Genomic DNA, 14,826 nt, shown 5'->3' with positions numbered 1-14,826 from the left:
GATATGAATATGATTTGTAGTAAATTTTTATTATAAAGTATTAGTATTATCATTATTACTAAAAGTATCATAATTTTAAATCTAAAATTGTGTTAAAACTAGTATGATCATTATTATTATTGTTAAAATTATTAAGTATCATTATCATTACTACCATTAACCTTATAATTAACATTTTACAATTATTATTAATATCAGTATCATTAATAGAATTATTAACATTATTATATTTACTAGTAATAATAAGTATTATAATAATTATCATTTTTACCACTACTAATGTTATTTTAATATTATTACAACCACTACTATTAACATACAAATGATATATATATATATATATATATATATATATATATATATATATATATATATATATATATATATATATATATATATATATATATATATATATAAATAATTGTTCAATTACAAGGATATGTATTAATGAATACACAAATGATATAGGTTCGTGAATCTGAGGCCAACCCTGCATTGTTCAATATAGTCATATGTATTTTTACTACAAAATACATTAGGTGAGTTTCATTTGCCTTTTTACCCTTTTATATTTTTAGGCTGAGAATACATGCGAAATCTTTATAATAATTTTACGAAATAGACACAAGTAATCGAAACTACATTATATGGTTGAATGATCGAAGCCGAATATGCCCCTTTTTACTTGGTAACCTAAGAATTATTAAATCGGTCTACTAATTGATGCGAATTCTAAAGATAGATATATTGGGCCTAACAAACCTCATCCGTTGTAGCGGATGCTTAAGTACTTCGATGTTGTTTTATCATGTCCGAAGGATTTCCCGGAATGATAGGGGATATTCTTATATGCATCTTGTTAATTTCGGTTACCAGGAGTTCACCATATGAATGATATTTTTGTCTCTATGCATGGGACGTATATTTATGAGAACTGGAAATGAAATTCTTGTGGTCTATTAAAATGATGAAAATGATCGTTTATGATAAACTAATGAACTCACCAACCTTTTGGTTGACACTTGAAAGCATGTTTATTCTCATATATGAAAGAAATCTTTCGCTGTGCATTTGCTCATTTTAATGATATTACTTGGAGTCATTCATGACATATTTCAAAAGACGTTGCATTCGAGTCATTGAGTTCATCAAGATTATTATTAAGTCAATTATAGTTGGACATATTATGAAATTGTATGCATGCCGTCAACTTTTGATGTAATGAAAGTTTGTCTTTTAAAAAACGAATGCAATGTTTGTAAAATGTATCATATAGAAGTCAAGTACCTCGCGATATAACCAAATGTAATGTATTCGTCCAGATGGATTAGGATGGGTCACTTCAGTTGGTATCAAAGCGGTGGTCTTAGCGAACCAGGTCTTGCATTAGTGTGTCTAACTAGTAGTTGTTTAGATGCATTAGTTGTAGTGACCCGAACTTTTCCATGTTTATATATATTAATTGAGATTGATATTTACATGATTAAATGTTTCCAACATGTTAAGCAATCAAACTTGTTAAGACTTGATTAATTGAAATATGTTTCATATAGACAATTGACCACCCAAGTTGACCGGCGATTCACGAACGTTAAAACTTGTAAAAACGACATGACGATATATATATGGATATACATATGGTTAACATGAGATTATGATAAGTAAGTATCTCCATAAGTATATTAACAATGAGTTATATACATATAAACAAGACTACTAACTTAAGGATTTCGAAACGAGACATATATGTAACGATTATCGTTGTAACGACATTTAAATGTATATATATCATATTAAGATATATTAATATATCATAATATCATGATAATATAATAATTTAACATCTCATTAGATATAATAAACAATGGGTTAACAACATTAATTGAGATCGTTAACTTAAAGGTTTCAAAACAACACTTACATGTAACGACTAACGATGACTTAACGACTCAGTTAAAATGTATATACATGTAGTGTATTTAGATGTATTAAAATACTTTTGGAAGACTTCAAGACATATATCAAAACACTCATACTTAACGAAAATGGTTACAGTTACTTTCCCATTCTTTTCTTTCATCAAGAATTCTAGTCGTATTTTTACCCGTATTATACACAGCTTCAAAACGTACTTACTATGGGTATATACCAATAGGAACTAGCATGGGATTCCACTCTTGATTATGTCATGTATGACTAATCAATTTTAACTTCTACCATGAGCTAGTCAACTAACTAGAACTCCTTTTAACCCCACTCAACACTCACCAATTACCACTCATCATTCACTCTATTTCACTTCCAATTCTCTTTCTAATTCTCTCTCAACACACCCACACTATTATGAACGTATTTTTCCTGTAGTTAATCATCATCTTCATCAAAAATCACTTCAAGAATCAAGCTATAATCATCATAGGAAGAACACTTCAAGAACACTCCAAAAATCCCTTCAAGTTTACTAATTTACTTCCAAGCTTTCTAATCCATTCCAAGTAATCATCTAAGATCAAGAAACCTTTGTTATATACAGTAGGTTATCTTTCTTATTCAAGGTAATATTCATATTCAAACTTTGATTCAATTTCTATAACTATAAACTATCTTAATTCGAGTAAAAATCTTACTTGAACTTGTTTTTGTGTCATGATCCTACTTCAAGAACTTTCAAGCCATCCAAGATCCTTTGAAGCTAGATCATTTCTTGTCACTTCCAGTAGGTTTACCTACTAAACTTGAGGTAGTAATGATGTTCATAACATCATTCGATTCATATATATAAAACTATCTTATTCGAAGGTTTAAACTCGTAATCACTAGAACATAGTTTAGTTAATTCTAAACTTGTTCGCAAACAAAAGTTAATCCTTCTAACTTGACTTTTAAAATTAACTAAACACATTTTCTATATCTATATTATATGCTAACTTAATGATTTAAAACCTGGAAACACGAAAAACACCGTAAAACAGGATTTACGCCGTCATAGTAACACCGCGGGCTGTTTTGGGTTAGTTAATTAAAAACTATGATAAACTTTGATTTAAAAGTTGTTATTCTGAGAAAATGATTTTTATTATGAACATGAAACTATATCCAAAAATTATGGTTAAACTCAAAGTGGAAGTATGTTTTCTAAAATGGTCATCTAGACGTCGTTCTTTCGACTGAAATGACTACCTTTACAAAAACGACTTGTAACTTATTTTTCCGACTATAAACCTATACTTTTTCTGTTTAGATTCATAAAATAGAGTTCAATATGAAACCATAGCAATTTGATTCACTCAAAACGGATTTAAAATGAAGAAGTTATGGGTAAAACAAGATTGGATAATTTTTCTCATTTTAGCTACGTGAAAATTGGTAACAAATCTATTCCAACCATAACTTAATCAACTTGTATTGTATATTATGTAATCTTGAGATACCATAGACACGTATACAATGTTTCGACCTATCATGTCGACACATCTATATATATTTCGGAACAACAATAGACACTCTATATGTGAATGTTGGAGTTAGCTATACAGGATTGAGGTTGATTCCAAAATATATATAGTTTGAGTTGTGATCAATACTGAGATACGTATACACTGAGCCGTGGATTGATTCAAGATAATATTTATCAATTTATTTCTGTACATCTAACTGTGGACAACTAGTTGTAGGTTACTAACGAGGACAGCTGACTTAATAAACTTAAAACATCAAAATATATTAAAAGTGTTGTAAATATATTTTGAACATACTTTAATATATATGTATATATTGTTATAGGTTCGTGAATCAACAGTGGCCAAGTCTTACTTCTCGACGAAGTAAAAATCTGTGAAAGTGAGTTATAGTCCCACTTTTAAAATCTAATATTTTTGGGATGAGAATACATGCAGGTTTTATAAATGATTTACAAAATAGACACAAGTACGTGAAACTACATTCTATGGTTGAATTATCGAAATCGAATATGCCCCTTTTTATTAAAGTCTGGTAATCTAAGAATTAGGGAACAGACACCCTAATTGACGCGAATCCTAAAGATAGATCTATTGGGCTTAACAAACCCCATCCAAAGTACCGGATGCTTTAGTACTTCGAAATTTATATCATATCCGAAGGGTGTCCCGGAATGATGGGGATATTCTTATATATGCATCTTGTTAATGTCGGTTACCAGGTGTTCACCATATGAATGATTTTTATCTCTATGTATGGGATGTGTATTGAAATATGAAATCTTGTGGTCTATTATTATGATTTGATATATATAGGTTAAACCTATAACTCACCAACATTTTTGTTGACGTTTTAAGCATGTTTATTCTCAGGTGATTATTAAGAGCTTCCGCTGTCGCATACTTAAATAAGGACAAGATTTGGAGTCCATGTTTGTATGATATTGTGTAAAAACTGCATTCAAGAAACTTATTTTGTTGTAACATATTTGTATTGTAAACCATTATGTAATGGTCGTGTGTAAACAGGATATTTTAGATTATCATTATTTGATAATCTACGTAAAGCTTTTTAAACCTTTATTGATGAAATAAAGGTTATGGTTTGTTTTAAAATGAATGCAGTCTTTGAAAAACGTCTCATATAGAGGTCAAAACCTCGCAACGAAATCAATTAATATGGAACGTTTTTAATCAATAAGAACGGGACATTTCAGTTGGTATCCGAGCGTTGGTCTTAGAGAACCAGAATTTTGCATTAGTGTGTCTTATCGAGTTTGTTAGGATGCATTAGTGAGTCTGGACTTCGACCGTGTTTACTTGAAAAATGATTGCTTAACAAATTTTGTTGGAAACTATATATTTTTAACATGTGAATATTATGTGATATTTTAATCTCTTAATGCGTTTGATATTATGTGATAGATGTCTACCTCTAGAACAAGTCCCATTGACTCACCTAATAATAATGAAGAGTCAAATGTAAATTGGAATGATTCGTGGACTGATTCACAAGTTCCCGAAGAGGAACCGGAAGAAGAGTCGGAACCAGAAGAAGAATCGGAACCGGAAGAAGAATCGGAACCGGATGAAGAAATAGAACCGGTGGGGGAAATAATAAAACGGTTAAGTAAAAGAAAATCCTCAACCAACCGACCAAGGTTAATTATGGTCAATGGTGTTTCCGCTAAGGAAGCAAAATATTGGGAGGATTACCAATTCTCCGATGAATCGGATTCTGACGAGAATTCCGATGATGTTATAGAAATTACCCCAACTAAATTTAAAAAGGCAAAAGAAAATAATAAGGGAAAGGGTATAAAAATAGAGAAATCTAATTCCAACCCCGATGAAATTTATATGTATCGTCAACCCCCGAAGTCCTTAAGTGGTAACAATGACCCGGGAACCTCTAAACCACCAGGTTTTTCTAAACCAATGTGGAAAATTACGGCTCGTATTAGGGGAACATCATATATCCCTAGAAACTTGGCAAAACGAACCAAAACCGAAGAAGAAGAAACAAGCGAGTCGGAATAAGATAGTTTTATTCGTGTGGTGTAATATATGTAATGTAGTGTGCTTATGCTTTATGATATATGTAAAAATTGCTTGTATTAATAAGTATTTTTTTTATGAATCTAACTCTTGTCTATTTTACAGTATAAAAACAGAAAATGGATAGACAACCCAATATTTTAAGAGACCTACCGGAGACATGATTGATGAAATCTTGTCTAGAGTCGGTCAGAATTCTTCGGCACAACTATTTAAGGCGAGATCAGTTTGTAAGACATTCGAAGAATGCTCCAAGAATGCCTTGGTTTATAAAAGGCTTTCATTCGAAAGATAGGGGATATCACATTGGGAAATCCATAAGTTACGATGTGTTTACTTTGACGCATATATTGCGGGGAACCCAAATGCTATTTTACGCAATGGGTTAAGAAATTATTTTCACTCAATATATCCGAATATTGGACTTCGTGATTTAGAAAAAGCGGCTAACATGCAACATAAAGAAGCATGTTATGCTTACGGATTAGTAATGTTCGCTTCTCACCAAAGTGAGAACAAGAACATCGGGCTACAACTATTAAACAAAACGTTCCCACAAGTGACGGAGTCGGTAATTGGGGTAAGAAATGAGGTATTTAGATTATTACGGGACTGTTGGACATTACGTAACCCTCGTCCCTTTGACGACATTACAACACGCTGTCTTATCAACGGCCATAACGGTTATGTTCCACAAGACCAAGGATGGGAAGTAATCCTAGTAAAACCATAATGCATGACTTGTTTCTGGACGTATGAATTACGTGTCTTTATTGCCTTTGCTGAACGACTTGTGTACTAGCTAGAATTATCTTCACAACCATCTTGTATCAAATTTATTGTGTGCTATATTTCATGCTATATGTAAAATAAGCGGTATTGTAAGTTTGTAAAATATTGTGTAAAAGTTTGAACGCGAAATATTATTATAATCAGTTTTTCATATAGAATTGTAGTAGTTGAATTGTATATTAGCTACTAAGTATGAACTTAACGGGTAGGTACTACCCAAATTTAAACTTATAAAACGCTAATATGAAGAAAAAGCTTTTATAAATGAGTTCATATTATGCTACAATATACTATTAACTACTCTTAATATTCTGTATGATTAACTTGTTCCATTTGACTATTTTGAAGGAAATGGCACCGACTACTCGACACACCGTGAATATGAATGAAGAAGAATTCCGTACTTTTCTAGCTTCAAACATAGCCGCAGTACAGGCTGCACTACATACCTACAATAACCTTGGATCTAGCAGTGCAGGAAATCGTGTAGGATGCACCTACAAAGAATTCACTGCCTGCAAACCTTTGGAATTTGATGGAACCGAAGGACCGATCGGATTGAAACGGTGGACCGAGAAGGTCGAATCGGTGTTTGCCATAAGTAAGTGTACTGAAGAGGACAAAGTGAAGTACGCTACGCATACCTTCACAGGTACTGCGTTAACATGGTGGAATACCTATCTAGAGCAAGTGGGACAAGATGATGCTTACGCACTACCGTGGTCAGCATTCAAGCACTTGATGAACGAGAAGTACCGTCCCAGAACCGAGGTCAATAAGCTCAAGATAGAACTTAGAGGGTTACGAACCCAAAGATTTGATATTACCATGTACGAAAGATGATTCACAGAATTGTGCCTATTGTGTCCGAGAGCGTTCGAAGATGAGGAAGAGAAGATCGACGCGTTTGTGAAAGGATTACCGGAAAGAATCCAAGAAGATATAAGTTCACACGAGCCCGCCTCCATACAACAGGCATGTAGAATGGCTCACAAACTAGTGAACCAGATTGAGGAAAGAATTAAAGAACAGGCGGCTGAAGAGGCCAATGTGAAGCAAGTCAAAAGAAAGTGGGAGGAAAACGATGATAAGAATCACCAATACAACAACAACAGCAAGTACAACAATAATTGCAACAACTATCCCAACAATCGCAACATCAATCGCAACTACAACAAACGGCCCAACAACAACAACAACAACAACAACAACAGCAACTACAACAATCATCCCAACAACAATAATAACCGCAACAACAACAACAATCAGAAGCAGCTATGCCAAAGGTGTGAAAAGTATCACTCGGGGTTCTGCACCAAATTTTGCAACAAGTGTAAAAGAAATGGTCATAGCGCGGCGAAGTGTGAGGTCTACGGACCAGGGGTTAATAGAACGAAAGGAACAAATGGTGTCGGAACGAGTAATGGCGGAGCAAGTAGTGTCGGAGCAAGTTATGCCAATGTAGTTTGTTATAAATGTGGAAAACCGGGCCACATTATTAGAAATTGCCCGAATCAGGAGAACACGAATGGACAAGGCCGCGGAAGAGTTTTCAATATTAATGCGGCAGAGGCACAGGAAGACCCGGAGCTTGTTACGGGTACGTTTCTTATTGACAATAAATCTGCTTACGTTTTATTTGATTCGGGTGCGGATAGAAGCTATATGAGTAGAGATTTTTGTGCTAAATTAAGTTGTCCATTGACGCCTTTGGATAGTAAATTTTTACTCGAATTAGCAAATGGTAAATTAATTTCAGCAGATAATATATGTCGGAATCGAGAAATTAAACTGGTTAGCGAAACATTTAAGATTGATTTGATACCAGTAGAGTTAGGGAGTTTTGATGTGATAATCGGTATGGACTGGTTGAAAGAAGTGAAAGCAGAGATCGTTTGTTACAAAAATGCAATTCGCATTATACGAGAAAAAGGAAAACCCTTAATGGTGTACGGAGAAAAGGGCAACACGAAGCTACATCTTATTAGTAATTTGAAGGCACAAAAACTAATAAGAAAAGGTTGCTATGCTGTTCTAGCACACGTCGAGAAAGTACAAACTGAAGAAAAGAGCATCAATGATGTTCCCATTGCAAAAGAATTTCCCGATGTATTTCCGAAAGAATTACCGGGATTACCCCCACATCGATCCATTGAATTTCAAATAGATCTTGTACCAGGAGCTGCACCAATAGCTCGTGCTCCTTACAGACTCGCACCCAGCGAGATGAAAGAACTGCAAAGCCAATTACAAGAACTTTTAGAGCGTGGTTTCATTCGACCAAGCACATCACCGTGGGGAGCTCCTGTTTTGTTTGTCAAGAAGAAAGATGGTACATTCAGGTTGTGTATCGACTACCGAGAGTTGAACAAACTTACCATCAAGAACCGCTACCCACTACCGAGAATCGACGACTTATTTGATCAACTACAAGGCTCGTCTGTTTATTCAAAGATTGACTTACGTTCCGGGTATCATCAAATGCGGGTGAAAGAAGATGATATTCCAAAGACTGCTTTCAGAACACGTTACGGTCATTACGAGTTTATGGTCATGCCGTTTGGTTTAACTAATGCACCAGCTGTGTTCATGGACCTTATGAACCGAGTGTGTGGACCATACCTTGACAAGTTTGTCATTGTTTTCATTGATGACATACTTATTTACTCCAAGAATGACCAAGAACACGGTGAACATTTGAGAAAGGTGTTAGAAGTATTGAGGAAGGAAGAATTGTACGCTAAGTTTTCAAAGTGTGCATTTTGGTTGGAAGAAGTTCAATTCCTCGGTCACATAGTGAACAAAGAAGGTATTAAGGTGGATCCGGCAAAGATAGAAACTGTTGAAAAGTGGGAAACCCCGAAAACTCCGAAACACATACGCCAGTTTTTAGGACTAGCTGGTTACTACAGAAGGTTCATCCAAGACTTTTCCAGAATAGCAAAACCCTTGACTGCATTAATGCATAAAGGGAAGAAATTTGAATGGAATGATGAACAAGAGAAAGCGTTTCAGTTATTGAAGAAAAAGCTAACTACGGCACCTATATTGTCATTTCCTGAAGGGAATGATGATTTTGTGATTTATTGTGATGCATCAAAGCAAGGTCTCGGTTGTGTATTAATGCAACGAACGAAGGTGATTGCTTATGCGTCTAGACAATTGAAGATTCACAAACAAAATTATACGACGCATGATTTGGAATTAGGCGCGGTTGTTTTTGCATTAAAGACTTGGAGGCACTACTTATATGGGGTCAAAAGTATTATATATACCGACCACAAAAGTCTTCAACACATATTTAATCAGAAACAACTAAATATGAGGCAGCGTAGGTGGATTGAATTATTGAATGATTACGACTTTGAGATTCGTTACCACCCGGGGAAGGCAAATGTGGTAGCCGATGCCTTGAGCAGGAAGGACAGAGAACCCATTCGAGTAAAATCTATGAATATAATGATTCATAATAACATTACTACTCAAATAAAGGAGGCACAACAAGGATTTTTAAAAGAGGGAAATTTAAAGGATGAAATACCCAAAGGATCGGAGAAGCATCTTAATATTCGGGAAGACGGAACCCGGCATAGGGCTGAAAGGATTTGGGTACCAAAATTTGGAGATATGAGAGAAATGGTACTTAGAGAAGCTCATAAAACCAGATACTAAATACATCCTGGAACGGGGAAGATGTACAAGGATCTCAAGAAACATTTTTGGTGGCCGGGTATGAAAGCCGATGTTGCTAAATACGTAGGAGGATGTTTGACGTGTTCTAAGGTCAAAGCTGAGCATCAGAAACCATCAGGTCTACTTCAACAACCCGAAATACCAGAATGGAAATGGGAAAACATTACTATGGATTTCATCACTAAATTGCCAAGGACTGCAAGTGGTTTTGATACTATTTGGGTAATAGTTGATCGTCTCACCAAATCAGCACACTTCCTGCCAATAAGAGAAGATGACAAGATGGAGAAGTTAGCACGACTGTATTTGAAGGAAGTCGTCTCCAGACATGGAATACCAATCTCTATTATCTCTGATAGGGATGGCAGATTTATTTCAAGATTCTGGCAGACATTACAGCAAGCATTAGGAACTCGTCTAGACATGAGTACTACCTATCATCCACAAACTGATGGGCAGAGCGAAAGGACGATACAAACGCTTGAAGACATGCTACGAGCATGTGTTATTGATTTCGGAAACAGTTGGGATCGACATCTACCGTTAGCAGAATTTTCCTACAACAACAGCTACCATTCAAGCATTGAGATGGCGCCGTTTGAAGCACTTTATGGTAGAAAGTGCAGGTCTCCGATTTGTTGGAGTGAAGTGGGGGATAGACAGATTACGGGTCCGGAGATTATACAAGAAACTACCGAGAAGATCATCCAAATTCAACAACGGTTGAAAACCGCCCAAAGTCGACAAAAGAGCTACGCTGACATTAAAAGAAAAGATATAGAATTTGAAATTGGAGAGATGGTCATGCTTAAAGTTGCACCTTGGAAAGGTGTTGTTCGATTTGGTAAACGAGGGAAATTAAATCCAAGGTATATTGGACCATTCAAGATTATTGATCGTGTTGGACCAGTAGCTTACCGACTTGAGTTACCTCAACAACTCGCGGCTGTACATAACACTTTCCACGTCTCGAATTTGAAGAAATGTTTTGCTAAAGAAGATCTCACTATTCTGTTAGATGAAATCCAAATCAACGAAAAACTCCAATTCATCGAAGAACCCGTCGAAATAATGGATCGTGAGGTTAAAAGACTTAAGCAAAACAAGATACCAATTGTTAAGGTTCGATGGAATGCTCGTAGAGGACCCGAGTTCACCTGGGAGCGTGAAGATCAGATGAAGAAGAAATACCCGCATCTATTTCCAGAAGATTCGTCAACACCTTCAACAGCTTAAAATTTCGGGACGAAATTATTTAACGGGTAGGTACTGTAGTGACCCGAACTTTTCCATGTTTATATATATTAATTGAGATTTATATTTACATGATTAAATGTTTCCAACATGTTAAGCAATCAAACTTGTTAAGACTTGATTAATTGAAATATGTTTCATATAGACAATTGACCACCCAAGTTGACCGGCGATTCACGAACGTTAAAACTTGTAAAAACGACATGACGATATATATATGGATATACATATGGTTAACATGAGATTATGATAAGTAAGTATCTCCATAAGTATATTAACAATGAGTTATATACATATAAACAAGACTACTAACTTAAGGATTTCGAAACGAGACATATATGTAACGATTATCGTTGTAACGACATTTAAATGTATATATATCATATTAAGATATATTAATATATCATAATATCATGATAATATAATAATTTAACATCTCATTAGATATAATAAACAATGGGTTAACAACATTAATTGAGATCGTTAACTTAAAGGTTTCAAAACAACACTTACATGTAACGACTAACGATGACTTAACGACTCAGTTAAAATGTATATACATGTAGTGTATTTAGATGTATTAAAATACTTTTGGAAGACTTCAAGACATATATCAAAACACTCATACTTAACGAAAATGGTTACAGTTACTTTCCCATTCTTTTCTTTCATCAAGAATTCTAGTCGTATTTTTACCCGTATTATACACAGCTTCAAAACGTACTTACTATGGGTATATACCAATAGGAACTAGCATGGGATTCCACTCTTGATTATGTCATGTATGACTAATCAATTTTAACTTCTACCATGAGCTAGTCAACTAACTAGAACTCCTTTTAACCCCACTCAACACTCACCAATTACCACTCATCATTCACTCCATTTCACTTCCAATTCTCTTTCTAATTCTCTCTCAACACACCCACACTATTATGAATGTATTTTTCCTGTAGTTAATCATCATCTTCATCAAAAATCACTTCAAGAATCAAGCTATAATCATCATAGGAAGAACACTTCAAGAACACTCCAAAAATCCCTTCAAGTTTACTAATTTACTTCCAAGCTTTCTAATCCATTCCAAGTAATCATCTAAGATCAAGAAACCTTTGTTATATACAGTAGGTTATCTTTCTTATTCAAGGTAATATTCATATTCAAACTTTGATTCAATTTCTATAACTATAAACTATCTTAATTCGAGTAAAAATCTTACTTGAACTTGTTTTTGTGTCATGATCCTACTTCAAGAACTTTCAAGCCATCCAAGATCCTTTGAAGCTAGATCATTTCTTGTCACTTCCAGTAGGTTTACCTACTAAACTTGAGGTAGTAATGATGTTCATAACATCATTCGATTCATATATATAAAACTATCTTATTCGAAGGTTTAAACTCGTAATCACTAGAACATAGTTTAGTTAATTCTAAACTTGTTCGCAAACAAAAGTTAATCCTTCTAACTTGACTTTTAAAATTAACTAAACACATGTTCTATATCTATATTATATGCTAACTTAATGATTTAAAACCTGGAAACACGAAAAACACCGTAAAACAGGATTTACGCCGTCATAGTAACACCGCGGGCTGTTTTGGGTTAGTTAATTAAAAACTATGATAAACTTTGATTTAAAAGTTGTTATTATGAGAAAATGATTTTTATTATGAACATGAAACTATATCCAAAAATTATGGTTAAACTCAAAGTGGAAGTATGTTTTCTAAAATGGTCATCTAGACGTCGTTCTTTCGACTGAAATGACTACCTTTACAAAAACGACTTGTAACTTATTTTTCCGACAATAAACCTATACTTCATCTGTTTAGATTCATAAAATAGAGTTCAATATGAAACCATAGCAATTTGATTCACTCAAAACGGATTTAAAATGAAGAAGTTATGGGTAAAACAAGATTGGATAATTTTTCTCATTTTAGCTACGTGAAATTTGGTAACAAATCTATTCCAACCATATCTTAATCAACTTGTATTGTATATTATGTAATCTTGAGATACCATAGACACGTATACAATGTTTCGACCTATCATGTCGACACATCTATATATATTTCGGAACAACCATAGACACTCTATATGTGAATGTTGGAGTTAGCTATACAGGGTTGAGGTTGATTCCAAAATATATATAGTTTGAGTTGTGATCAATACTGAGATACGTATACACTGGGTCGTGGATTGATTCAAGATAATATTTATCAATTTATTTCTGTACATCTAACTGTGGACAACTAGTTGTAGGTTACTAACGAGGACAGCTGACTTAATAAACTTAAAACATCAAAATATATTAAAAGTGTTGTAAATATATTTTGAACATACTTTAATATATATGTATATATTGTTATAGGTTCGTGAATCAACAGTGGCCAAGTCTTACTTCTCGACGAAGTAAAAATCTGTGAAAGTGAGTTATAGTCCCACTTTTAAAATCTAATATTTTTGGGATGAGAATACATGCAGGTTTTATAAATTATTTACAAAATAGACACAAGTACGTGAAACTACATTCTATGGTTGAATTATCGAAATCGAATATGCCCCTTTTTATTAAAGTCTGGTAATCTAAGAATTAGGGAACAGACACCCTAATTGACAAGAATCCTAAAGATAGATCTATTGGGCTTAACAAACCCCATCCAAAGTACCGGATGCTTTAGTACTTCGAAATTTATATCATATCCGAAGGGTGTCCCGGAATGATGGGGATATTCTTATATATGCATCTTGTTAATGTCGGTTACCAGGTGTTCACCATATGAATGATTTTTATCTCTATGTATGGGATGTGTATTGAAATATGAAATCTTGTGGTCTATTATTATGATTTGATATATATAGGTTAAACCTATAACTCACCAACATTTTTGTTGACGTTTTAAGCATGTTTATTCTCAGGTGATTATTAAGAGCTTCCGCTGTCGCATACTTAAATAAGGACAAGATTTGGAGTCCATGCTTGTATGATATTGTGTACAAACTGCATTCAAGAAACTTATTTTGTTGTAACATATTTGTATTGTAAACCATTATGTAATGGTCGTGTGTAAACAGGATATTTTAGATTATCATTATTTGATAATCTACGTAAAGCTTTTTAAACCTTTATTGATGAAATAAAGGTTATGGTTTGTTTTAAAATGAATGCAGTCTTTGAAAAACGTCTCATATAGAGGTCAAAACCTCGCAACGAAATCAATTAATATGGAACGTTTTTAATCAATAAGAACGGGACATTTCATTAGTGAGTCTGGACTTCGACCGTGTCTGCATGTCAAAAGTTTTGCTTATCATTTAGTGTCGAAATTTATTTGCTTATCATCCTTAAAGTCTAGACACGTCTTACTGCCTCTATTGCATAGAATGTGTATAGATAAATTCATATCTTAGCGTATCTGTTATTGTTACCTTTGCCTGACAGCTACGGTAGATTCCTCCGTAACTTATGGGATTTTAGTATTATATATGCATATGTAAATTATGTATTGTAGGGTACTAATCTACATTCTATAATCAATTTCTTATCGAAAATCCTTCATCTGATCG

Source organism: Rutidosis leptorrhynchoides, chromosome 5, assembly GCF_046630445.1.
Source record: "Rutidosis leptorrhynchoides isolate AG116_Rl617_1_P2 chromosome 5, CSIRO_AGI_Rlap_v1, whole genome shotgun sequence".
NCBI classification, from domain to species: domain Eukaryota; kingdom Viridiplantae; phylum Streptophyta; class Magnoliopsida; order Asterales; family Asteraceae; genus Rutidosis; species Rutidosis leptorrhynchoides.
The sequence above is the reverse complement of the archived record's forward strand: the minus strand, read 5'-3'. Positions refer to the sequence as shown.